This window comes from Saccopteryx bilineata, chromosome 6 (genome assembly GCF_036850765.1).
Source record: "Saccopteryx bilineata isolate mSacBil1 chromosome 6, mSacBil1_pri_phased_curated, whole genome shotgun sequence".
NCBI lineage: Eukaryota > Metazoa > Chordata > Mammalia > Chiroptera > Emballonuridae > Saccopteryx > Saccopteryx bilineata.
The window spans coordinates 135123052-135147657 of NC_089495.1; the positions used below are offsets into that span (position 1 = coordinate 135123052).

Here is a 24606-nt window from a genome sequence, read left to right on the forward strand (position 1 = left end):
GGTGGCTGAGTATGAACTGGAATCATCTCCCACCGCTAAGTCCTCAACAGTTACCAACGGGCGCTGCCTGAGAAGAGCTTCATACTTGGCCAATGAGGCCAAAAGCAGAATTAGTACACAGCATACTTATGGTAGAAGCAAGGTAAAAATAAATAGTTTTGCAGACACTAGCACAACATCTACAAATAAAAAACAGTCGAGTTACAGAGATCTTTAAAGTGTTAAGGAGCGGCTTGATCATGGTACATGTCTGGCAGGACGAGACTGAAATAAAACCTCTTCGGGAAATGTATGATAAATATTATCATGATCTTTTCACAGCCAGCCAGAAAAGAGAACATGCACTGAGCACATTCTTCATTCCTTAAAAGAATAAAAACAAACTCAAATAAATTCATGTGGAAACAAACTGAAATGAGTTAAATCAACCACTGTCTCAATAGCCCTTGGTAAACACCCTAGCCAGTATTTGTTTCCTGAAAGGATGGTTTTGAGTAATAACATTTCCTGATGAAATGGGGCCACTTCAAAGTGATGGTGGCAATCTTGTATCCACTGACAGGGTCAGGTCATCCTTCTGTTATGGCTGCAGGAGGCTCCTGTTTTCTGGTTGCTTTCACTCTGTGTGTGTGTGTGTGTGTGTGTGTGTGTGTGTGTAAAGAATGAAAGAATGAAAGAATGAAAAAAGGAAGGAAAGCCTGACCTGTGGTGGCGCAGTGGATAAAGCGTCAACCTAGAAACACTGAGGTTGCCGGTTCAAAACCCTGGGCTTGCCTGGTCAAGGCACATATGGGAGTTGATGCTTCCTGCTCCTCCCCCTTCTCTCTCTCTCTCTCTCTCTCTCTCTCAATCTCTCAATCTCTCTCTCTCTCTATCTATCTCCCCCCTCCTCTCTAAAATGAATAAATAAATAAAAATTAAAAAAAAAACAAAAAAAAAAAACAAACTTTAAAAAAAAAAAAAAAAAGAAAAAAGGAAGGAAGAACATATGATCTTTCTTTATAAACTTATTTTGTTTTACTATCCTGCCAAATAAAACCTCATTAATAATTACAACAGTTGCAACTACAACATGTAATCTGATTATCTTTGCTGCTGGTATGAATTTTTCTAGTAAACCAAATAACCAAATAATTTCTGACCAAATCCAACTCAAGACACCTTTTTTAATACACAGCACTTTTTCTTCATAAATTATGTTATAGGCAGTGGTATCTTTATTTCAGTGAGTTGAAAAGGATTGTCATGTTCTGCCTATGAGGCAGGCACAGATACATGCATCATAGGCAATACATAATCTATCTCCTCAATTGAGAAAAAAATAGCAATAAGTAAAACTAAATTAATTTTTCTCAAACTTAGAACTTTTAAGTGAGAACTATTACTGCCCTTGGAGGGTAAATTTAATTCATCCCTGAATGACTAAATGTAACTTCTCTTTTCGATTAACTGATTACTGTTCTCTGTCCCTCTTTCAGAATATAAGAAAATAGTATGTTTATTACACATCAGAAATGGAAGGGGGCCCTGGCCGGTTGGCTCAGAGGTGGAGCGTCGGCCTGGCGTGCAGGGGACCCGGGTTCGATTCCCGGCCAGGGCACATAGGGGGGGCGCCCATTTGCTTCTCCACCCCCCCCTCCTTCCTCTCTGTCTCTCTCTTCCCTTCCCGCAGCCAAGGCTCCATTGGAGTGAGGATGGCCCGGGCGCTGGGGATGGCTCCTTGGCCTCTGCCCCAGGCGCTAGAGTGGCTCTGGTCGCTTGCGGCAGAGCGACGCCCCAGAGGGGCAGAGCGTCGCCCCTGGTGGGCAGAGCCTCGCCCCTGGTGGGCGTGCCGGGTGGATCCTGGTCGGGCGCATGCGGGAGTCTGTCTGACTGTCTCTCCCCGTTTCCAGCTTCAGAAGAATACAAAAGGGAAAAAATAAATGAAAAAAAAAAGAAATGAAAGGGCCTGACCAGGTGGTGGTGCAGTGGATGGAGTGCCGGACTGGAATGTGCAAGACCCAGTTTTGAAACCCTGAGGTTGCCAGCTTGAGTGTGGGCTCATCTGGTTTGAGACAACTAAGGTGCCACAACGAAGAATTGATGCTCCTCATCTCTCTCCCTTCCTGTCTGTCTGTCCCTATCTGTCCCTCTCTCTCTGTCTCTTCTCTGTCAGAAAAAAAGAAAGAAATGGAAGAGAAGCAAAACCTTACTGCTTTTGATTGCAGCCTAGAGCATGCACCCTGTCCTAGTTCAGAACTAACATTGTCCTTCCACAGTTCCCAGGAAGAAGGGGGCCACACACATGCAAACCGACCCCAGAATATACTCACCATAGAAAACCAATCAATGCATGACCTATGTAGTGTAAATGAACTTGTATATGTGGTGTAAGATATGCTTCTAAAAGGTCCTGTGCTCACAGATATTAAGCATCTGTCTGGATTAGTCTAACAAAAATCAGCACCAGGACTGACCATGGCCAATCTCCCTGTGCTTTCCATAATTTGAGAGCAACTCACATCCCAGAGCCTGGCAGGTGGCCTAGGAGAGACCCTTCCACCCTGTAATGTGATCCCTGACATTACCTCAGTCTTGTTTGTGACAAGGTCTGCCAGACTTCTGGAATGCTCCCGACTTCCAGGAAGCTACATGTTAGAGGGGACAGTATTTGTACATGCTTGTGGTGTGTCAGGCACAATGCTACACATCATGTGTGCCCTGTGTAATTCAATCCTTGCAACAATTTTATGAATCTTATATCCTTGTCTCTTATTTGAAAAAACTGGGGCCAGGATGTTGAACTTAGTTGGCCAGAGATTTCTGGCTAGTAGGCAGTATGGTCAGGATTTGAACCCAGACCTGACTAAGAAGCTCAGGTTCATTGCAGTATGTCTGGATTCAGTCCCCAGCCTATGGACACTGTGTGCTTGTTTCGTGTTTCTGGATCTTGGGCTTATGCAGCCTGACCGGCAGGGCCTGAGCCCTCCCTTTGGTAAACCAATATGGACAGCCAGGTTCTGTGCTGCCCGGTTCCTTCATCATGGCCTGCAGCCTGGCCCACACGTCCAGGGCCTGACACCTTCCTCTCTACTGAGGTCTATGCACCATCCTGTGGTATTAATAGAAATACTATGCTCTGAGCCCTCCAACTCCACCTTCCCAAACCTCTTTGTATGACTTTGGCTGAAAGTTGAAAACAAACAAACAAACAAACCCCAGGCCCAGCCCTGTGCTCAAATGAGCTGTCACATCCCTCTGCCGAAGAGACAGTATTGCACCATTGCTTCCATGGCAGGTTTCCACGACCACATTCCAGATCCTTCCAACACTGACCTGCGACCAAGGCCATGGGGATCACCTCCCAGTGAGCATGCTAGTGTCTGCTGAGGACCACACCCCGGTTACCCTGCAAGAATGGGGTGCCAGAATGGTATGGTGCAGCCAGGCCTTGAGTGTCATGGAAAGGTCGGTGCTACAATGAGTTCGGGTGGTGGTGGACCATGAAATTTCTGGAGAAACCTACCTGCCTTTGATAAGGGCACAGAGAATTATACACAGCAAAACCCAGTGAACCCAAATCAGTTTGGCAAACTTCTTTAAAGGCATTTCTCATATGCAAGATACCAGACCAAACACTGCAGGGAACACAAAGTTAGAAAAAGAGGTAACACATAACAGCACGACATCTGGAAGCAGTCAGACGTGCACTCAAATCCCTGCTCTATCACTTAATGGCTATACGTCTTGGGCACCTAAAATTTGTTTCTTTATTTGAAAATGAGACTAATGACTTCCATCTTTTAAAGTTGTCATTGGAGTTAAATGAGATGATGTAAGTGAACCCAAGTGCAGTGCTGGTACAAAGAAAATGCAATCTATAGGAGCTGCTGTTCCTTTAGTTAGAGTCCTCGGGCTCACAGAGGCAGAGTGAGTAGCATTCGAGGCAGCACACAGTGCGAGTATCAGCAGGCAGAAAGTAAACCAGTGGGGACTCTGATGAGGTTACATCACCGAGTCCAACTGGGGGTAACAGATGACTTCAGACAGGACAAGTCAGCATCTGAGGAAGCTCCCATTCAGGAGGGCAGGTCTGGCAGCTAGGTGGCTCTGTGCACATTACTTAACCTTTCAGCAAAGCTGCCTCATCTGTAAACTATTGGTAGTAATGGCACACACCTCACAGGGTGTGGTGAGCATTAAATGTAATCATCCTAAGAACTGGAGCGAAAGCAATCAGTGCACGTAGCTTTTGACAGTGATGACGATAAGGGAAAGGAAGAACGCTGAGTGGCGGCTCACGAGACCTTCATGAGCACTGGTGACGATGACGAAGGTGACACACAGGGACGGCAGCATGGGGCACCCTGAGTGGGGCTGAATGGTGGAGCTGGCTCATGTGGAGACAAAAACAAGGGACATAGCTCCAGGCATGTTTCCTGGGGTTCAACAACAGCTTCACATACTGAATGACCAATAGCTCAGCCTAGCCTTCAGCAACCTTGTCATGTTTCGGGAATCATTTTAAGAGATTTACAAGCAATGTCTCACTTAATCTTCATAGCAGCTCTACAGGCAGCTACTGGTGTTAGGCCTACTTTATAGATTAATAAAGGAACTCTCAGGAAAGTCACGTAACTTGACAAAACTCACAGAGTTAAGGCGTGGCAGAGCAAGGCCTGAAACAGATCTGAGCTTGTGCTTCTTCTGAAACGTGACACTGCTCCCCAGTGGATTAACTCTCCCCAGGTATAATAAAAGCCAATGGACCCGAGGCACCAGGAGTTCCAGGTGGCTAAGCATGTTAGGATCTCAATATTTACACCAACTCTGCAGTAATGGTTATAGCACCTACAACCCTACAAGGCTTTGCTGGGTCCTATCTGGAACTCACAGGTACAGCAGTAAGAGCACTGCTAGAGTGGGGTAGCAAGGGCCCAGAACACTGAACCCTGGCTCTGTATGCTATGTGCCCCCATGGCTGAGACCTACACGGATATTTAGGATGGCACAGCAGGTGGGATTGGAATGGGGAGCACACTAGGGAAAAGAAAGTAGCATAGGAAGAGTGCCTTAAGGACAGGTAAGACTTTGTCCTGCCACCATAGTGAAGGAGAGTAATCCACAAAGGAAGATGTGCAGGTAATGTGGGAAGAACAGAGACTGCCCAGGCTGAGCCAATTCCTGGGGAGGTAGTTTTGCAAAAGGTAAAGTTGCGACCAATACCCACACAGTGAGGAGCAGTTACATAGCTGATCCTCACTGATATCAGCTGGTTCTTACTGAATGCAGAAACACCTGTGAGCTGCTTTTGCATTGCAACATGAGTTATCTTCACTGGAATTCTATGCATTATTTGTCATTTCTGTCATTTCAGGTGGGAAAACGGAAATTCAGAGAGGTTACATGCATTTCCAAGGTCTCCAAACAGGTAGAGACTGGGTTCCAACCCACAGGGATGACTTAAAAGTATATGCTTAACATTCCATTTTAGGAAAAAAAAAGGAAAACCATATAAGAAGCAGGTATGACACGACCATATTGCAAGAAACATGAGGAATAGGAAACAAAACATGAGGAATAGAGAACAAAATCTCCCAATAGAAGACATGGGTTCTATACATGAGTGCGAAAGGTACTGGGAGGGAGCGGTTGCCCTGGGCTTTGTCTGCAACAGGCTGGATGCACTTCAGTGATTTAAACTCAGCCCAAAGAAGAGAGGTGGTGGAAAGAGGCTGACTGTGACTGGAATGTGCTGATCTGGAGGTGCCCATGGGCATCTAATAGAAACATCCTGAAAAGGATGAATACGAGTGTCTGGCATTCTATAACAGGGATCTGAGCGTTAGCTGTAAAGACAAGAGTTAAACCATGAAAGGATCACCCATAAAGCCAGTCTCTAAATGAGAAGACCAAGGACAGAACCTTTGGGACAGCACCCTATACTCCCACACCCTCCAAATTCCTTCAAGTTTATAAATCCAGTGCTTGCTCTGAATGTGTGACTTGAGCATTCATTTAAAATTCAGTCTTCTAGTTAATATTAATAAAGGGTGAGATTGGGTATAGCAGATGGGAATTCTAAAATGTTAGGCATAGATTTATGAAATATAATGTAGAGTTTAAAATGAAGTCTTTTTTCAACTTCCCAAAAGGCCATACACATTTGACTCATGCATATGCCTACTTTGGATGGGAGAATTTTATTTTCTCTACTCTAAATAGTTTCTCTGTCACTGTTAAATAGGAATGAAAGGGAAGAATAAAAGGAAGGGGGAAAAATCTACTTTCAAACTACAGAAATTTAATCTCTATACATTTTGGCATAAACAATAAGTGAGGTGAGTAGAATGATGAGTTTGTAAACTTGCACAAAAGGCTAACAGGTCCACCTACAGAAGAAAGGTGGCAGAAAAGAAAGAGAGGGAAAACAGAGTAGGAACAACTCTGATTGAAACACAAAATGTATTACCTTAAGGCTCAATTTTCCATATGTAGACTAAGTCACAGCCTTATAAAACTAGGTGTGAATTTTATCTTGAAAAATATCCAGAGGTATAAAAAATCACTGTGTAACACTAACAATTGTTTAAAAGTTTGTAAACCATTATGGTAAATGACACATTGACAAATGGAAACCAGTGGCAAGTTCACCTAAGAAACCTGACCAGAAAATCCTTAAGAGAAATCTTCTTTTTCATTAATTTCTTATATTTTAATTTTATTATTTTTTTACATTTTTTATTGAATTTATTGGGGTGACATTGGTTAACAAAATTATATAGGTTCCAAGTATATCATTCTACAATACATCATTTGTATTACCCTCCTCTACCTCCCCACTCTGGTAATCACCATACTGTTGCCTAGGTCTATAAGGTTCTTTGTTTGTTTTGCCAGTGGTTTCACCTTTTCATTAATTTCTGGTACAGAGCCCCGTTCTCTTACTGGTGTGCACCAGCCCCGAGGCGGCCGTGCGGCTGTCCATCTTGGCTGGCTCCCTTTCACAACATGTTCGCATCCCTTCTGGCTTGAAATTGGGCACTATATATTTAAGGAGTCACACTCATTGAATTATTAGCCTAATAAGATATAATCATGAAGACAAACCTGTAGGGAAGAAGGTGAAACAAATGGCCCATTTACAAGGCAAACAGAAATGACACTTTGCCTAACTAACTCCAAGTTACTTCCAGAACAGGCTTCCCTTCAATGACACCATATGTTGTACTTAAATATATGAAAAACAGAAAAACTCTTTAATTGTTTTGTCTCATTAGCAAGGGCCAAAGAGTTAGAGCTTAGTGATCAGTGTTGGCACTTCCGTGTCCAACAACATGACCTCACCAAGAAATACCGTGCAGTGCTTCCCAAGCTATCTACAGGTGAAGGATGAGACAAAACAAAAATCCAAATCAATTAGAATTATGTAAAATACAGTAAGAATAGCTTACGGAAAAGTGATCATGCACTTGAATGTCATATTGATACCAGTGGCCAGGAGCTTTTCTAAACTTGTACTCTTCACCTCTGCACTGACCCAGATTTGTGTGGGCTACAAAGAGTCAGTGGCCCTGCACCCAGGCTGCAGGTCACCTTCTGGTGGCTCTACCACCACTTCTCTCAGTCTCCTGCCCCACAAAATGAGGGGGGATCTCTCATCTCTTAACAGGTGTGCAGATTAAATGAGATCATGAATGTGAACGCTCTGTGTTCCGACAGGTTTCAGGTCACTGCCATTACCAGCTGTTTACTCCTCTCTTACTTCTCACTTGGATTATATGCAGTGGCTTTTGCCTGCAAGCTACCATTGAGATTGTGACAGAGTCACCTGTTCAAAGCCAGGCTACCATGTCTAACCTGTGCTTAACCTTCTCTAGCAACTGGTGGGAACCATTCACCACAGTGTGTGTCCTTACAGCTCAGCCTGGCATTCAGAGCTCTTCAACACGGAGGTGCTGCATACCTGTCTCTCTCCACCTGTCTCTGTCCCCATAGTACAACACATGAACAAACTTGTGGTTTCTGACACACCTCAGTTCTCCTCATACTCTGCAGTACCTTCTGCCTGAACATCCTTCCTCCAATCAGGAAGGCAGATGCTCAGTTGGACCATCTGTATAAACTAGACCCTCTCTGCTTCTCTCAGTCAGAATTACCTCTTGATACCCCCAGTAATATCAATTACTCCAAAGGCATTGCAGCATTCAAGCAATATTAGAAATCATATGTGTGTGTGTATACCTGCTAGAAATCTGTGTGTGTATGTATACCTCTTAGAAATCTACAAGTGTGTGCGTGTGTACAGATAGCAACAGACCAAGCGCTTCCTGTATTTACCTCATCTCATTTCTTCAGTTATTAGCAGAGTGCCATATACATTCTCATACAATTGATTCCCTTTGGAAATTTATTTTTGAGTCCCTGCCATGTGCCAGACATAGGGATGGAATGAGGAGGAAGGGAAAAGAAAGACCTGTCATTTAATCATAGATCAGTCACACTGAGGTCAGAGCAAAGAGGTGACAAAGAAGCAGAGAAAAAATTACAACTAATCTCCCTAATTGGTATTCACTGCATACAAGCATCTTTAAGGACAGCAATAAAGGGACATTACAAACAGTAGGCACTCAAGCAAAGTGGTTTACAAAGAAAATACAGCATGGCCTCTGGATGCCCTGGAGTGACCGCCCACTGGCCAGTTCCAAGGGTGCAGAGACAGAACAGCAGAGTGACTGCAGAGCACTGAGGGGCATGTTAACAATGACCTTCCTCTTTTTACAATTAGGTGAAGGGTGGCCTATTTCATTTTTCTTTCCTTCCTGATCATTTTGTTGACTTTATTAAGTCTATTAGAAAACACAGATTCCTTGCCAATGCCAATATCCCATGGCCTTCCTCCATTCCTGCTTCTCGAGAGAAAGATGCAGAAAAATGCAGCCATGTGGGGGCGGGGGGGGGGCACTGGGAAGCCTTGCTTACAGACCCCGTGCCTCCATGTGCATGTGCATGTGGAGCATGTGTCTGCTTCTCCCAGACCGTCATCTCATCTTAGATAAATAAAGCCCAACTCCTTTGGACTGTGTGCCATCAGGCTCAGTCTCTTCATAGCCTCCTTTGTTGCAGCATCTTTGGGCTTCGGGTCACATGTTCTCCATCTGTGACTATGTCACCACCTCCCACATTTCGGGCCTCTCCTCCAATGTGCTCGTACTTGTCCCTTCCTCAGTCACACACTTCCATGATCATACCTGGAACCTCATTCATACCAATAGCTGTATCTATGCTGTGACCTCTGATCCCAACATTCCAGGCCCCAGCCATCACCGTTATCTTCCCTCTTCTCTGCAAGTAGATCTCAAGCCCCTTCTCCTGGGACTTCCACGCTGCTGGCCTTCCTCCCCCTCAGTGTCTCTCACCTCTATCACCCCAGGTTACTGTGTCCTGTCTCCTCAAAGCTCTCCTCTCTTCCGTTTCACTCTCCACTGATGATCAGTAAACATCCAGGTCCCCTGAGGAGTCAGCACCTAGGCTGCCTTCTGTCCTGACACCACCATTGGGTGCTGTCTCTGCGGCCACCACTCCACTTGTGTGCTGGGTCCCCACTTTGCCTCCTCTGCAGCCTTCCCACATCCATGCTCACGGGCTATGTTATTTCCCTCTTTAAAAAGAAAAACACACAAAAAACTGCCCTGGAGTCTGCACCTACCTCCAGTGGTGTCTAAATTACCTGCCACCTACACGACAGAACTCTTAGAGGAGGTGGTCCATGCTCATGACCTCAACTTCTCTCTCTCTCTCCTCTCTTCTCACACCAGGCAGCTTCACCCTTCCATTCACTGCTGTGGTCAGGGCTGGTGCCCTGTGCACCTTGACAATCACACACTTCCATCTCCAGAACGGTGTCTCCCCTGAATTGCAGATTCGCCCAAGTGAATACAGGTGACATCACAACTTACCTAACAAAACTCCTGGCTGCCTCCCCAAAGCCCATTCCTCTAGCCCTCCCCAGCTGAGCAGTTGGCTCCATTCTTCTCAGGCAGCGTTTCTGAAGGCAGCCTGACACCTCTCTTTTTCACATTCTGTGACCATTCAGTCAGCAAGTCCATTGACTTGTTGGCTCCTCATTCCAAGTCTTCCCACCACATTGTCCGTCTCCACCATCGCCACCCCAGTCCAAAGAGGGTCACCTCTTGCTTATGTTACTGCAACAGGCTCCACTCTCACTTCCTTCCCACACTCGCCTCTCTTCTCCGCCTGCAACCAGACTGATCCTCTTAGAATGCCGATCCAGTTACAGCAGCTCCACCAGAACTTTTAGTAGCTTTCCATCGTGAGCCCTCTTGTCACACGCCCCAGTCTGCTCCCACTGCGGGCGAATTTGCCATTTCCTGGACCTGAGCCATGGCCCTGCCCCAGGGCCTTTGCAGCCCTGCTCTCCCTGCCCAGCATGCGCTTGCCCTGGCACCACAGGCTCACTCTTCCTGCTCTCTAAACTCAGCCAAGAGAACCTATTAGCTAGACCAGGGGTCGGGAACCTATGGCTCATGAGCCAGATGTGGCTCTTTTGATGGCTGCCATCTGGCTCACAGACAAATCTTTAATAAAAAAAAAATAATAATGTTAAAAATATAAAACATTCTCATATATTACAATCCATTCATTTCCTACCACTCATGTTTATGGTTGCGAGTGGCTGGAGCCAATCACAACTGTCCTCTGGGACAACACTAAATTTTTATTGGATAATGCTTAACATACACAGGTCGTTGTATGGCTCTCATGGAATTACATTTTAAAATATGTGGCGTTCATGGCTCTTTCAGCCAAAAGGGTTCCTGACCCTTGAGCTAGACCCTGCCACGCCACCCTACTCAACCCAGTGCCTTGTCTCCCCCACCCCAGTTCCCAATGTCCCTGTCCTGCTTCAGTTTCCCATACAGCTTCACCCCACCTGAGAGCACACATGTGTGTTTGTCCTTGTTGACTGCCTGCCCTCCCATACAAACACTAACATGCACTTTTCATAAAGGCTGTGATTTTGCTCTACAGTCTGCTGTGTTCTTGGAGTTAATGTGGTCATTAATTTTTTTCAAGCAAAGGAATGAATAATGTAAACTGATACCGTTCAGTCACTGAGAGAAAAGTTAAATACTAAATGGAACAGTGAGAAGAGGGATTTCAAAAATACATATACAGATAACTACTGATCAGTTAAATGTTTGGAAACAACAGAGAACGGCATGAAAAGCAGACCCCACAGAGACCTTCCTAATCCTATTATACTCCTACAAAACTGAGGGCTGTGTTACTGTGCGGACATTTAAATGTGCCTTGCTGGAAAGACTACAGATTTCATCAGGAAAGGCTCCCTGTTCCCCCAGAAGTGATCCTCCTTAGGCTCATCAGACCCAGAACCAATTTCTGGAGGAGGCAGGAAGCCACCTGGAGCACATCAGGGCTCACAGCCCATGTGCTGATCTGTGACCTGCCCCAGGCACAGGGGCAGCATTCGGAGCAGCTGTATCAGAGGGCAGCACCAAGCCGTTAGTTCCAATCTGCTGCAAGTTTGAAAGATTACTGAGGAGTGGATTGGGTTTTCCCAAGAATAAAGACTGGAGAAGACCACTGGGGTTATTGCTCTCTAAACGTCACTAGGGGGGAGTCATAGAAAGTGCTGCTGTTCATCCCCCCACAAATACATTACTCTGGGTGAAAATTAGCATCCATGTTCTTTTTGGTATTTTGACCCTTTTGCCTCTTATACTAAAATAAAAAGTAAAAAATGATATGGAGACCTTTTGGAACACAACCCAAGTGATTATGAAATGAGTGCAGAGGCCCGACATTCAATGCCATGCATGTCCCATGTCTGTATGAAGGGAATGGAAGGGAGAAAAAATACACTCACAGAGTTCACATGCTACAATTCAATCACAACGTAAATGGACTTGTCTTCCAAAACATTTTAGGAGAATCAGGGAAAGGGGCATTTTTAATCACTAATAAAATGAGAAAACCATTAGTTTTTACTTTCAGTAATCCCAACTGTGAGTACTTATGTTCCAGGAGATTTGGGTTTATGTAATTTCTGAGGCTAATGAGAGTAGGCTTGGAAAAAAGGTCTAGTGTGATTAAAGTATACTCTTAAAATGCACAGTAAACATTAACACCAGCTCTAAAATTACTATAGAATATCTTTAATAGTATCACTTTGCATATGTATTTTTAAAAGTCTCCTTACAACCATAGCTTCACAAGACTCATAAAGTACACCATGGTTACACAGGGGAAAATGATAAATTTATCCTCATATGTGAACATCTCACAGAGTAAGTCCATGGGTAGACTGAAGCCAGGGCCCTGGATGGAGTCAAGGGTCATTCCATTAGCCAGCAGCCTCCATCTGGAGAGCTGTGATCCCAGTTCTGCACTTCAAGGGGGCTGCAACCAGGAAAGCTGATCGAAATGCAAGGAGACAGTTCAACACTATCCCAGGAATATAAAAAGCACTACGAAAGAACAACAGCACAGAAGTGCACTGGCCCAGGGTGGTGATAGGGCTGGGGACCCCTGGAGGGGGTGTCACCATGAGTGGGCATTTCAGACTGGCCTTCAAGCATGACTGGGGTTGCACTGGGCAGAAGTGTCTGGAAATGAAATTTAAAAAAGGTATTCTAATAAGTGTGTGGGTGTGCAGTCATCTGTGTGGTTTATGTATTGTGTGGTACATGTGTGCATGCATGTGCATGTATATGTGAGTATGCATCTGTGTGTATGTGTATGGTATGTGTGTGTGCATGTGTGTATGTATTATACAGTAGAGATGTGAAGCTGCTCTTTGTGTTTGGAAATATCAAATAGATCAGCCATGCTATTACAGAAATTCTATCTTAAAGTGTTGGTTGAATCTATAAAGAATAAAGTAAATTTCTTTCAACCCCATTCTACATTCTGTGGCTTCTGCTATAAGCTATCTCTGGCTTAAGGTGTGGATTTCCTACCTATGTGATGCTCCAAGCATCAGGACCCCCAACTAGGGACACCCACTGGTCCAGCTATTTTGGATGAGAATAGCAGAGCCTGCAGAGGTGATGGAGTCCTTGAGGCCACAGAGCTACAAGATATGGGCTCAGACACCCAGACCAGTGTGCTTCCCGCTACACTAAGCTGGTGTCATGGAAGCACAGACGCTGCTCTGGGAGGTCTTTTCCACCTCTCCTCCGCATTTCAATCATCCCATGAATATCCCCCACTCACACACTCACTGCACTTCTGTCGTCTCTAAGATAAATTTTCCAAGCAGTTCAGCACAGGATCATGTCCTTCACATGCTCATCTCAGCCGATTTTTCCACATTTACCTTTTGCATGTAATTAGCATATGCCCCACACCACCATGCTTCGTTCCTCTTGATCCCTAGTAAAGAGGAAGTTCTCTGCCCTGGAAGATCCCTCCTTGTTCTTCAATACCTTCCTGAATAAAGCCTAGCTCCACACTCCCCACTGATCTCCCCTCTCTGACGCTTGTGCCCCCACCGTGGTTTCTACTATCTCAGGTATGTTTTACTCATCTGTGTGCTTGTGGAATGTGAGTGCCCAAGGACCCATGCCTGAGGTTTCATACACACCAGTGTCCAACACACATAGTAGGAGCTCAGCATCTATGTGTTGATGAGAAAAAAAATGTTTTGGGCTTCTTTTAAAAATAATGAATATTTCTATGCATTAAGATTATCTATAATAGAAGTGAGGAGAAGGTGGCCACTATGCCAGTGAGCCATGTAGTATATGACTTGAAAGCACTGCACAGACTGCCCTGTCCACAGAATGTGACACTCAGAGCCCAGACACCCCCACCCCGCCAGATACCAGGAGGCATCCACCACGATTAGGTAGACCTGAGCACTAACTAGTCCAGCATCACTATACTTTAGTTGAGACATAGGTAACTGGTGCCTAATTGAAATTTGTCTATTCCTCCTAGAAGAATTATTTAACTTGAAATATAGATGAGACAGGTTTTGAAATTTACAAATGTCATTTGATTTAAAAAGCCATTTTGCAACAACACAGGGAGAGGCCTCCTCAAATCTGAAGACAGAGCAAGGAAGAGTAAAGGAAATCAAGAAGACACCAGTGGTCACTGTTGTTTGTTGATTTCCACATCTCCTTGCTCATCTTGACATCTTCTTGTTCAAAATGCTCCAAATGCTAGGGGTCCTTTGCAAAGATCACGTGAGCCACCAAACCATAGAAGAGTTTGGAAAGGCAAAATCTAACATGACAATTCAGTCATCTTAGAAACTATTTCCCTTTCATATTCTGCCTCCACCCCTTTTTTTACCTCTTGTTCATGACTATTTCTTTCCTACATATCAGAATCCCAGGGCTGTTTAACCATATCTTTCAAGGAAATCCTCCCAGCTCTGCCCATCAAAATGAACACCCCTTCCCGAGAGCTCTTCTAACACTTGTTCATGGCACCAAGTATTTCTGTCTGCCCTGGTCTCACCTGCTGAATCTTGATGAACTTCCCAGAAAGCTTGGTCTTCGTTCATCTCCTTACCCCTCCTTAGCTGGCACAGCAATCTGTACAACACCGGTGCTCATAAACCATGTAGAAGTCACTTTAGTCATCTTTCAGCAACTGAAATGATGCCTGGATTCCTATAGGTTGTACCTGTGATCCCAACTTGGAGGGAAGGAGAAAACAGACCTCACATGGAGAAAAGATGATAAAAATGGAGAAAATAATGAACATCCACTGTTCTATATACTTTCATATTTCTAAACTGTTGTTTATCAGCAGAATTGAGTTCTTTAGAAAATACAATTGTCCAAATTCCCAATACAAATTCCTTTTTTTTTTCAAGTGAGAGGAAGGGAGACAGAGAGACAGACTCCCACATGTACCCCAACCAGGATCCACATGGTAACCCCATTTAGAGCCAATGCTCAAATCAACCCAGCTATTCTTAGCACCTGAGGCTGACACACTTGGACCAACCATGCTATCCTCAGTGCCCAGGGCTGACACTTGAACCAATCAAGCCACTGGCTGTGAGAGGGAAAGAGAGAGAGGAAGGGGAGAAAGAAGGGTAGAGAGGCGATAGTTACATCTCCTATGTGCCCTGACTGGAAATTGAACCCAGGACATCCACATGCTGGGCCAATGCTCTAACTACTGAACCAACTGGCCGAGGAAGACTTGTTTTTTAGAATAGCTATGAGTTAGGGTTTGAACAATGTGAAAAAGAGAGTGTAGTAGGGTTAATGATGAAACTATAGAGTTATTACCATTCAAGTGTTATATAAGGGTAGAATATAAATGACTATTCAACAATTGTATTTATAGAAAAATGCAGTTATTTACCTTTTGCAACAGAAAAAGAAAATAAGTACTCAAGATACAGTTAATGTTGTGGCTAATCTGTCTAATCTATTAAGCTATATTATTTTGAAAAAGAATCATATATGTATATTCTTAGCAGGCCCATTTTGTAGCATTTCTTTAAATACCTTTAGAAATATAAGCGACATACAAGTCACAAAATGTCACTAATTATTAGATCAATTCCACTTTTGATTTTAAAATAGAAAGGTAACTATTAGTTGCAAATGCTTTTCATATAAAAAAACATAAGGGCTTTTTCTACAAGCAATTGCTAATACAAGAAAGTCTAAGTGGAAAATGAATGCAAAATCCACTGTATGTTGGGGCTCTGCCATGCACGAGGCACACCTGCTGGTTCACATGACACCTCGTGCCATCTCCACAAGGATCCTATGGAGTCCAGACTTCTCAACAACATTTACACACGAGGAAACTGAGGAACAGGAGGAACTTTATGTCATTTTCAGAGGTAAGAGGTTGGATTATTCCCACCAGTCTGGTACTAGGGGTGCCTCTTCAGTTACTATGTTATGCAGTTTCCCATTCATTGGTACATTTTAATGTGGAAAACTTTAAACAAATATAAAAATGGATGAAAGAATATAATAAATCCCATTTACTCATCAATCAATTATATTTGGTCAATGTATTTCTACATTATTTTGAAGAAAAGTCCAGAAATCATATAATTTTATCTAGACATCTTTCAGCATGCACCTCTAAATTATAAGAAGCTTGTTTTTAGAGAGCCATTATATTATTATAATTCTAAGAAACTAGCAATAAGTCCTTAATGCCATGTAGTTAATAGTTTAAAGAGGTTAAATAGTTGATGCTTGAAATTTCAATGCATGAGGTCCCAACCTTTAGTCAGATGAAATGTTTTTTCTGGCTGTATTTTAATAGCTAGGTTTCATATAAAAGGAGATACATCAGGATGGTGGGGGAAATGTATGGAATCAAGTGCCACCTTGAGGCAGAGAGCCAGGTTGTGCAAAGGAAGACAGACACAATATAGGACCTTACAATGTCAGAGGACAGGTCTCTTGTTCTTATTCTAATCTCATCACATGTCCCTTGGAAAGCATGGGGCTGTGCCCACCACTCACTGTGTACACAGTTCCCCGGAGGCCATCTCTGAGTTCCCTATCCCTCATCCCCAGCACTATGACTATGATGTCAGTGGAAGGAGACAGCTCTGGATTGTCTTGGCTGTCAACATTGACCCAAGCCACTTAAAAATGACCGTTAAGATAAAAGCTATCTCTAGAGGGACCTTTGTTTTCAGGCCTCTGTAGTCATTTAATATTTCTTAGTATCTTGACAGTTGTGACGGTGTAGGCCCCATTATGGGTTTCTGGTCTGGACAGATGACAAACTTCTTTTGTTCTATGGCTGAGATGTTCTAAGGACTAAGAATATTTACTTTCAGGGCTACTCCTGAATGGGAATGCAGTCTAAAGTGTGGAGAAAAATAATGCCTCTTCAATATCAAAATACACATCTTATTGTCATGATTAAGCATTCAACATAAAATAAGCAGGATAGAGATGGGAGAGAGGTAGGGAGGGGAGAGAGGTGGGGGAGAGGAGAAAGGGAGGGAAAGAGGAAGAGAGGGAAAAAGGGAGAGAAGGAAGAGGGGAGGGAGGGAGGGAGGGAGGGAGGGAAGGAGAGAGGAAGGGAAGGAGGCAGGAAGACTCTTCCTCAAACTTCTTTGACACCTAGCTCCATGGCCAGGTTGCCTTTTCTGTCCATTTAATTATACCTCCAAGTTCACTAGCTGTTAGTTTTGAACTGAGAAAAGGTCTTTACTGCATGCCCCTCTGAATGATCTATGCTTATGAGGGCTATTTATTTACATCCTCAAATTACCAGACTCTGGACACAAGGCACTGATATTTCCTTTCATCCATTTCTTCTAATCAGTGAATATAAACTGTGAAGATTAAGTAGATAGCTATTGTTTTCTGACTGTACTTATAATGTTTACCTATCAAAGAAGCAGAGACCAGCATGTAGCATCAAGTCAAGAATGGGGATAAGAGGCCAATAAAACAAAAGCTTTTTATTTTTTTATTTACTGATTTTTAGAGAGAGAGAGAGAAGGGGGAGGAGCAGGAAGCATCAACTCCCATATGTGCCTTGACCAGGCAAGCCCAGGGTTTCGAACCGGCAACCTCAGTGTTCCAGGTTGATGCTTTATCCCACTGCGCCACCACAGGTCAGGCAAAACAAAAGCTTTGATATGGTAAATTTTATAGAATTTGAAATTGAGAAGATGTAAAAAGTAGTAATAATAAGTACCAGGAAAGGGGAGAATATGGAAATAAAAAATATAATCATTCACAAAATCTAAAAAGACAATATTTATGAACAACTAAACACATCCATGAACTAAAATAGAGAGTATTAGTTTTTCTAAGAAGGTCCATTTTATAAAAGGATTTCATATACCTAGTTCATAATGTTTTTGTAATTCGTGTGTTTTGTAATTCGTGTGTTTTTGTTGTTTCTATATTTTTGTATGTCCCAGTTGCCTGCTATTAAGTATTTACCTCTAAGACAACCAAGCATTCCAGAAAACTCCTTGCAGTTCAGGGTTTGGAGCAGGAAAGTCTTTCACCCCTGCCCAAAGTGCAGTCCAGAGACGGACAGCTAAGGCTCAGGTGAGTTAAATCCTGGCTCTCTTTAATTAGCATAGGAAGAACTAGAACAATCACCAGGAGCACAGACGTGTCATTAGAGACCAAGACTGAGACCACCCACATCCTCATCTACCCAATCACTGCGCACAGATGTGAAGTTGGACCATGAAGATGGCTGATGGGAAAAATACTGATTCATTGGCAAAGTGGAGCTCTATGGAGACCCTGGACCACCAGGAGGACAAATAAGTGGGTCCTAGAGCAAATTAATCCTGAAACATTGTTGGGGGGGGTACAGAATGACAAAACTGAAGCTGTCCTACTTTGGGTATATCATGAGAAAGCAGAGTTATGTGGAAAAGACATTAATGTTGGAAAAACAGAGGACAGTAGAAAAAGAGGAAGACTCAATGTGAGACAGAATCACTCCATAAAAGAAGCCATAGAACGAATCTACAGGAGCTGAGTAGGGCTGTTGAGGACAGGACATTGTGGACACCCCTCATTCACAGGATCACTGGCTTTCTCCTCTTTAATATGGAGATAATCATTTTTCCTACCTTGGAGAGCTGTCAGGCTCACAGGACACAGTTCTACCACCATGCAATTTGTGACCGCACACACGCTGCATGTGTGAAAGGCACCCTCTGGAAAACAGATCCACAGCCTAAGCAGCATCAGAGCTATGTCATCTAGAGCCCAGGCCCCAAACACAAGATTCCAGCCTGCAGCTGTGAGTCAGAGTCCTGCAGAGAGTACTGTTTCCTGCATTTCATAGATAGATGAAGTAACCGACACCCAATGTAATTGAGCGGCTTCCTGAAAGTAGCTGAACAAGACAGATGTTTTAGGTTCCCCCATTTTTATTTCAAGTTTACCTTTTATATCAAATTCACATACCATGGCAAGGCTTCTTGTGTCACAATCACTACTAGTTTTGGGCAAGTGACTTCTGTTTACATTTTAACACAGTCATTGATAATTTGTACAAAGGTGGGGGGACAGCTCTGTCTTCTTGGTCATTTGAGGAAAACTCTCCCACTAGCTCATGAGTGTGATCAAAAATTGAGGTCAAATGTATTACTTTATAGAAATTTATCAGGCTTAGTATAGTAGCAGTTTACCTAGACTAGGGTAAGTTATTTAACATATATTTAGCAAAATATAACTACTATCAAATATTTGAAATGCTGTTCTATGAAACAGAAATTAGTCCTTAGCAGCTAGAACAGTATCTAACCACAGCAGATTCTTAAAACATATGCTTTGAATTGGATTCAGTTGAACTAATCTCATACTAAATCTCTCCAGAGGCTAAAATTAGGAATAACTGATATATAATATAAAATCTTAATTTCACATAAAAATATTATGAATAATATTTCAACCATTAACACAAAACAATAATTAGAATTAACTGCCTTGCTGGATAGTAGGCTATTCATTTCTGGAAATACTCAAGAATTCAAAAAAACCCCTCCTTCTCACAGTTCGGTGGGGTAGGGGCCAGAAGTGTTTGTGCAGCACACACTACAGTGCAGTAAATGAAGACAATACAACTTTCTCTAATGATGGTGGGTCCTGAAATACTCAGGATTAGGCATCAAGAATAAACATGGTCACTGTATTCAATGGCTAATAATGAGATTTTATTTCTAAAGCAAATTTGTTACAGGGTTTTCATTCTGTATATATATAGCTAGCACTCTATGCAAGTATAGATTCTTTTACTAAAGGTGAACACCTCAAAAGCATGTGCCAGGTCATATCCACTCACATGTCAACAGTATCTCTAGGCTAAGGTCTCACTCACAGTAGGTACTTCGTACACTGAATTACTATCTGAACAAGTGAATGAAAGTATAACACCTGGAACTGAGTTCTTGGGAATTCATAACATATAGATAAAAATAAATTTTAGTCTTTTAAACCTCATTCTATGAGACTACTTTTTCTTAAAGTCAAATTCATGAAAGCTGTATATGGAAGGGCAAACCATACAAACACCAATGGTTAGCTGCTCTGTTTAGAGTTTAAGGACATGCTGTCACATGACAGGACTTAAGAATGAGGAGCATGTTAAAAGCATTATCTTTCTCAAAAGGCTTAAAATGTAACATATTCTTTGACCTGGATACTGTACTATGAATTTATGTTATGGAAATAATTAACAGAGTTAAAAGTTTTAGGTAAAATATTGGTCATTAAAACCTTTTTTATATAAAGCAAAATTTTAAAAAAAGCCAATAAAATTACAAAGTAAGATTTTAAAATATTTTTTGCATAACTATAAAGTAGAATACTATGTACCATGAAAAATAATGTTACAGAAATATACTTATTGATACAGAAAGAGATGCATGATGTATAAAGGACAAAAAGGAGTAAAGAACAAATGTATACTATGACCCACCTTAATTTAAAACTTAATGTGCAAAGAAGACAATTGTGAAGAATTTTAAACTGACATATTAATGGCAATTATCTCTGAATTATGGTATTTTCAGTGTTTTAATTTTATTATTATATGTGTATACATATGCATTCCAAAATTCTAATTTTTTCCTACAATGGGCATATAGTAATCACGTAAATAAAACAAAAGTGAAAAAACACTCTATCTGGCAATTCACTCTCAGTGGGAATGACAACATGCAGGAGATGAGTTTCTGATGCTCTGCCACTAAAAAGTAAAGGAGAGTAAGAAGATAGTGTCTTGAAAAATGTACAGTAATTGTGTAGTAAATAGAGAAAACAGGTCCAAGAGATTGGTTCATTCTTCACAATCTCGATGGGGATTACACTTGTCTTACTGGTGAGCACACCAGTCCCAGTCCCACCCATTCATCACAACAACAGAGAGCAGAGATACAGAAAAGTCACATGTGTACTTCAAGGTCACAGAATAGGAACAGAGGTCTCCAACACATGGGTCAAGGTAATGCTACTCATTAATAGCGTTGAAAGTATTGAAATTCCATCTCAGGACAGATTTTAAAAGGAATACAAATGACTGCCTAGGATGTGCCAGCATGAAGAAAGGAAACTGTGGTGTCAAAAAATGACTGCAATTCTGGGTGCATTCTTGGAAGACAGTGTGACCTGGGCCAGTTGTCCATCTCCTTCGGCCCTGGTGTTCTTATGTCTACAGGGTTTGGCAATATTACCTTTTCAAGGGTACAGTGAGGATTGAAAATGATAGTGAGCAGAAAATTACACAAAGTAGCTCTGACACAAAGCAAACACGTAATGCATGCTAAACATTATTAACGATTTGCCTCTCCATGAATAAATCATTAAAGAGGAATTTTACAAAAGAATAACAGATTTCAAAAAGTGTCACTTTCAACCCTCTACACTCTGAGTCTGGCAGATGCTCCATCTGAGGGACAAAGGAAATGCCAGAATGCATGGGTTATACACAAAGGCTCATTCAGTACTGCCCCCAAGTAGTTTTTAGAGTTTTTATGAGGCCCCATTTAAAGAATCTGAGTGGAAGTGTCTGAAATCTGTACAGAACCATGTAAATATCAGAAATGAAAAAAGTGAAAAACACTGTGTGACAATATAAATATGATTTTGGGTTAAGGCCCTCAGCTTGATCTGGTATGCTTCTGAAATATTTAGATTACATACCATGCTCTCATCAGTGTAAAGATAACACAAAAAATCATAGCTAACATATCACCCTAATGTGCACATTTAATCAACTAAAAAAATAAAGCACAACTGAAACATCTAAATATCAAAAGCAAGAAACAATTGTAGAAAAGAATGCTTTCTCCAATGGCCTAATTCAACATCAGGCATCACAGCACTCTGAGTTCCCCATTTTCAGGTAACCTTTATGATGCTAACATAAGTACAAGGCCCATCTGTATTAACATACCGTATTCTGTGAGTCTTCAAACGTCAACGTGGATCAGACAGTATCCAGCAGGCATCTGCACAGAGCTTAGCCTCAGCCTCCACGGGAGCTTCTCTGCAAGTAAGAGAGGACAGAGCAGTGGTTAGCGGACCTGAGAGCATCCCCCTGACTCAGTGGGAATGGATGTTTTCCAACGTGAAAGCTATTCTCCTTGAGCCAGCAGAGGCTGTGTACACAGGTATTACTCACTGTGTTTCAGCTGAGAAGCTACATAGTCCAGGAGCTACATGTCCCTGTTGTCTCTCCTCAGAGCTGCAGTGCTTTTGAAATAAAAGTCTGTTCTTTAATAAAAATTACACAATAAGGCCAGGTGTGTGAAACTTGAGTCCGTCCCTAGGTCTCTGGCCTACAAAGACCACCAACAAAGGGAGATGAGTCAGACTGAGCTCCAGTGCCAGGACACTGTCTGCTTGTCAGGTGGTGGTCACCTCTGTCAACAGAAGGGTCTGGACTGTGGGAGAGCACTCCAGAATCAAACATGGCTGTGCCTGCAGAACCAACAGATCGCTTACCTAAGGCCACATCAGGACAAAGAAAGAATGTGAAGAGAAAGGACATTTCTGATATTCCCTATTTTCTAGGTTTACAAGGGGAAACTGGGTAATTGAGGAAAAGGAAAAGAATTCATTTGGAACATGAGTTCAACTTTTTCTAACCACCAACCATATTCACTCTAATTTTAGCAGTTCTGTGGGAGGAGAGAATGAAACATGAAATTCTATGCTCTCCACTTTGCATATCCCTTACCTCTACCTGGAATGCCCTCATTCTCTGGGACTTCACAGCCTGCCCAGAGTCACCCTTTCTACTTTGTGTGACAATGGTGAAAAGAGTAAGAATCTTCATATTAAGAACGGCACAAACAATAACTACCATTACTAAATATCTAATTGAGAAGTCAGATGCTATTAGATACTGTGGGCCCGTTATCTTATTTAATCTCAAAGGCAGGAAATATAGTTTCCGTGTTCTATGGGCTCAGATGCTAGGGAGCTCTCTGAGACACAGAGCTGGAGCATGGCTAGCAGGACTCAGGCCAGTACTTTCTGACTCTAGAATCCTTTCTGTGTCTCGAGGATGCCCGACAATTTCTCAGACCCTCCAACACTTAAACCCTGTGTCCTTCACTGTTACTGAAGAAAACATCTAACATTTTTGAATGTGCTCTGGGTCACATGCAGAAACATACCCTTTTGCAGACAGAGTCGGTGACTCAGCCACGACAATATAATCATTACTAAAATGTGGAGACCATTTTAGATCATTCAAAATCAAATTAAACATATGTACACTTTTAAAAGAAGTTATGCAGATATCAAGTTTCTGATTATTTCTAATAAGGGGGGGAACTAAAACAAAGAACCCATTAGAAGATACTTAGGAGAATTTCGGGCCTTGACATCTTACTTCATAACTGAAAATAACAGTAAATCTAGTTTCTACTTGGGTAGATACACTATCCTATTATAAGTTACAAAATAAAGGTCTTAATGGTTTTAAGTGGACCAAATGGGTCCCTCCCTGCACATGGGCAGAGCCAGCGAAGCCATCTGTGTTGACACTGAGATAGCAGACCAAGTGCCTCAGTGCAGGCTGCAGAGAGCTGTGCCAGCACACCCACAGCCCTGCTCTTCCTCCCTCATCTGAATGGCTGTCTGCAGTATGGGGACAGGGGTGCCTCAGATACTGAGGGCAGACAGGGAATGGGCTAATCAGAAGAACAGACGTGGTGTCAAAAACAACTTTGCTGAGAGCGATTGTCTACTGTACTAAGAAAGAGAAGTTTATGGCAAACTAACAGAATTAATGCTCATGTAATCAAGTAGGAAAGATGGTTACAGACATGAGTCTGTATGTACGTGTATGTGTGTGTACACATGCACACTCATTTTATCTAAAATCACCATTGCTTTCATTGTCAACCTGGCTCTAGTGCTCAATATTGGACTTGCAACCTGTACAGATGCTCAAAAGTGTTTTAAAGAACCATGAAACTAGCAGGGGCCAGCCCCAATCTTTTCATTTTATTTTAAAATATAATTTAATCACTACAGATGGGAAACAAATATAGCAGAATTTCAAAATAACACTTTGACTTTCTCCTTTGTAAAATAAGAGTAGCGGGGAGTTAGACAATCCTTAAGATCCTTTCTGATCTCTGCAATTAAGCTTTAGTTATCAGTAAGTTCGGGAAGTTGGTCTTCACATAAATATTCTAGTTAATGAATAGTTACTTCATATTGTCTTTTAAACTAATAAAATCATAGCTGTTTGTACATCAATACCACCTCTTTCAAACAGAGAAGTGATACAATTCAGTATCAACTCTGGAACTTAAAACACTAGAGATTTAAGTAGAGTGATACCAGAAATCTCTGGTAGATGCATAGTCCACACTTAAATATTTACTTAGCCCCTTCTGTAGCCTTCCCAAAACAGAAATCAGATTTTCAGATATATGATTTGGTATCGTTTTAAAACTAATAGCTTCTTAAATCAAAATTAGTTGATAACAAAAGCTATTTTCTTTAAGATAATTAGAAAACCTCCTACCCTTTAACTGAAGCTCTAGGCTTATTCTTGTCCTTATGCAGCATTCTGTGGTCCTGATGTGAGAGGCAGGCTGAAATTCCTTACTCCCCGAGGGAGCCCATGGAG

General features: G+C 42.3%; 1 protein-coding gene across 11 annotated transcripts in view; it reads right to left on the bottom strand.

Moving 5' to 3' along the window:
* MYT1L (myelin transcription factor 1 like) overlaps positions 1 to 24606 on the bottom strand; it is a 398804-nt gene that overhangs the window by 342335 nt on the left and 31863 nt on the right. For all 11 annotated transcript variants that reach the window (XM_066237388.1, XM_066237387.1, XM_066237391.1 and 8 more), the window contains exon 2: positions 21910 to 22002. The gene's annotated coding sequence lies outside the window, so the exon portion shown is untranslated. The remainder of the gene's footprint in view (positions 1 to 21909; positions 22003 to 24606) is intronic.